We start from the raw sequence: 3,378 nt of genomic DNA, 5'->3' as shown, positions 1-3,378 counted from the left end.
GAGTTTATTGTAACGACTAAAGTTGTAATAGATTCGATAGCAATGAAAACAGTAACTTTTGACGCAAACAAACTGGCGACCACAGTGGGAGCCAACAGCTTCACTGTCGGAGCTGTCGTGTCGCAACCTCGGATCTGCATCCCGGTTGAAGAAGTGGTCGAATACGAGTTAGACCAACTAAAGTTCGAGGAATATCTGTCGTCCTCCTCCTCCAGATCCTCCGCCTCTCGCAAGCGAAGGAAGATTAACGCCCCCGTTGCTGCGGTAGCTAAACCTTGCAACGTCTTTTCGGCCTCCAACAAGACCAGATCTGTAGATCTGAACTCCTCCTCAATCAAGGAGTTGAGTACAGAAGGCGCGCCCACTTTATCGAAGAGAGATTGCCAAAGGCAGCGCCAACACCTTGCGCGCCAACTCGTTACGGCTTTGGAGTCAATTAACGAGATCCGTTACGAGGCGGATCTAAAAATTAGGTAACGCCAAGCGCCCCAACAGCGGACAAATGCCCTCTCCTCCAAATCACCAACAAGTGAATGAGTACAAGTCAAAAGGACCCGTTCAACTCTTGAGAAGTGGATCAAAAAGCGCCGCGTACTGCTTGCGCACGCGCGAATTCTTACGCAAGAGGACAAAAGGTTGTAGAGGAAAGAAGTGGAAAAGAAGCTATAAAAACTGCACCAAGTTTGGAGGTTAAAGTCCAAGACGACGGCCGAAAAGATCGAGAAAAACGGGTCACTCAAATCCGACCCTCCAAATCACGGGTCACTTGGATCCGACCCTCCACTTCGCGGGTCACTTGGATCCGACCCTCCAAATCGCGGATCACTTGGATCCGACCCTCCACTTTGCGGGTCACTCAAATCCGACCCTCTACTTTGCGGGTCACCCAAATCCGACCCTCCAACCCGTGGGTCGCCCAAGTCTGACCCGCGCCAGGGTCAAGACAGAAGACGTTCTGCACCGGTTTCGTCGATCCCTTCAAGTTTCGCACCTCCGGTGGAGCCCCGCGACAGCGTGGATTTTTCCCGATTCAAAGTGAGGATGGTCGATCGCCTGGGTCCTTTACACGAGGATCAAGACAAAGTTTTGATCGAAGAACACTTGGGTCCGGTGATTGAATCCCGAGCGACTCGTCGATCTGGGGGTCGCACACGCCCTCGCAACAATTTCGAGCCTTCTAATAAAAGAAAAACTCCAGTTTCACCCTCAGAAAAGTGTGAGTCCAAACGTGTGACTCCTGCAGACGCCAATAAGGAGTTGCATACTCAGAAGAAAACGCGTCAGACAAATGAACACGTTATACCTGAGGAGTCGTGCCAACACACGATAGGTTGTTCTGGTTATCAGACCGATGAGTTGTACTATCGAGCTGGGGGTACGAACAAGTCTCGGAAGAGAAATACCCGAGAATCGGAGTCTCACTGCCCATGTTCTAAGATTATCAGGGCAGTCTTATCAGCGTGTAGCTTCCCCAAGACCGCTCCGCAGAGGGTCTCGGTATTCAAGAGGATCTCCAACGGAACGACCAAGTCCAAACCAAAACGTTTCTGCAAGAAACGACCGGCTGTTCGAGATGACGAATTCCCAAAAGTTACCATCAATATGGTCAATAAGGGAATGTCCCCGATTGGTTCAAGCGGTTCTAGCCCTAATTTTTCTCTAGGAAGAAGAGTTAATTCGGGAATAGCTCGACTGATGTCTCGACTCCAGCTGAAAGCGGTCGGATCTGAACAATCCGCAGTTACAGTTAATATGGCTGGGAGGGGAAAGTCGACTCGACCTTCTAGTTCTGATCCACTCATATCTCATCGTCTAACCCAGTTGCGATCGGGAACCATTAGACAAAGAGATTATCAGCGAGTACAGAGGGGATTATCCTCGGATGACGAAGCATCAGATGCCAACTCTGCAGTCGCTTCTGACAAAACGGTATCCAGCCCAGGGGAATCCCGGGAAGTGATTATGATTAACACCGAGGAAGTAGCCAAAATAATTGAGGATGCCTTGGCCAAACAAAAAGAGAACTTCAAGTTCGAAATGGAAATGGCTATGCAACTGATGAGAGAAGAACACGACCAACAAATCCGAGCTTTGTCAAATCAACTTGGTAAATCCAGCCATCGCAACGTTGCTAACCAAGCAGATAGCGATTCATATGTGGATAAACATCTCAATGCTGATAACCCTCCCGTTGACCAAAACGCTAGGGGTAGCCCCACTAAAGATAACAACGCTGGGGGTGGTTCCACCGAAGATGACAATGTTAGGGGTGGCCGCGTTATTCCTCTTAAGAATCGTCCAGAGCCCGATACAAGCGACGATGAGAAAATAAAAGATCTCGAGAACAAAATCAACGCTCTAATGTCTGCTCGAGAGGTAAAAAGGACCGGCATTCCATGTCCCTATCCAAGAGAGTGGGATTCAATAGCATACCCGGCGAAGTTCAACCTGATTAACTTCACGTCATTTGATGGAAAGGGTTCGCCCACTCAACATCTGATCTACTTAAATTCACACTTGGGTATGATCTCCGGCAATGAAGCCTTGATGGTTCGGTCATTCGTTGGCACCCTTCGCGGGCCCGCCTTCGATTGGTACCGCCGTCTCAAGTCTGGAAGCATCAACAGCTGGGACGACCTGGAGAACCTGTTTCTCGCTCACTTCTTTGATGACGATGCTGAAGTGTCAATCAAGACACTCTTTGATGAGAAGCAAGAAGACGACGAAACGGTCGACGACTTCGTCAAGCGCTTCCGGAATAAGGCGATGAACTGCCGAGATCCGATCACAGAGGACTTCATCCTCTAAACCTGTCATAACAACCTCTCTTTGGACGTGTTGAAAGTTATGGGAGTAGCACCGTCCAACAACTAGAAAGAGTTGAAGGTCCGCAGAGAGCAGGCCGAACGCTTCCTCGGAAGGAAGAAAGCCGAAAGAAGCCAACTGACGGCTAACCCTCCGAAATCAAATTTTACCTCCCGTGGTAAAGGGAAAGCACCTGCAGCAGCTATTGACGTTAATCAGACGTCACAACAGCAATCCCGAAGATAACAGAAGACTTCGGGTTCGAGACTCCAAAAAGAGTACTCCTTCAAGGACGAAGACGTTCCAGCCATCTTCGAATCTCTCCTTGAAAACAACAAGATCAAGCTACCACCTATCGCAAATCAGGAGGAAGCTGACAATACTGCGGATCCAAAGTACTTTGCGTACCACAGAAGGGTCCTTCATCCCACCAAGGATTGCTTTGCTTTCAAGAATAGCATCCAAACATTGGTTGAAGCTGACGTCATAACGCTGGGATAAGCCAAATGAGAATGGCGACACTCCGACAAGTATACGAGTATAAACAGCTTCTTAATACTCCAATAGGTATAT

The sequence above is a fragment of the Asparagus officinalis genome, chromosome 4, assembly GCF_001876935.1.
Source record: "Asparagus officinalis chromosome 4, Aspof.V1, whole genome shotgun sequence".
Classification (NCBI taxonomy): Eukaryota; Viridiplantae; Streptophyta; class Magnoliopsida; order Asparagales; family Asparagaceae; genus Asparagus; species Asparagus officinalis.
This window is presented reverse-complemented; position numbering follows the sequence as displayed.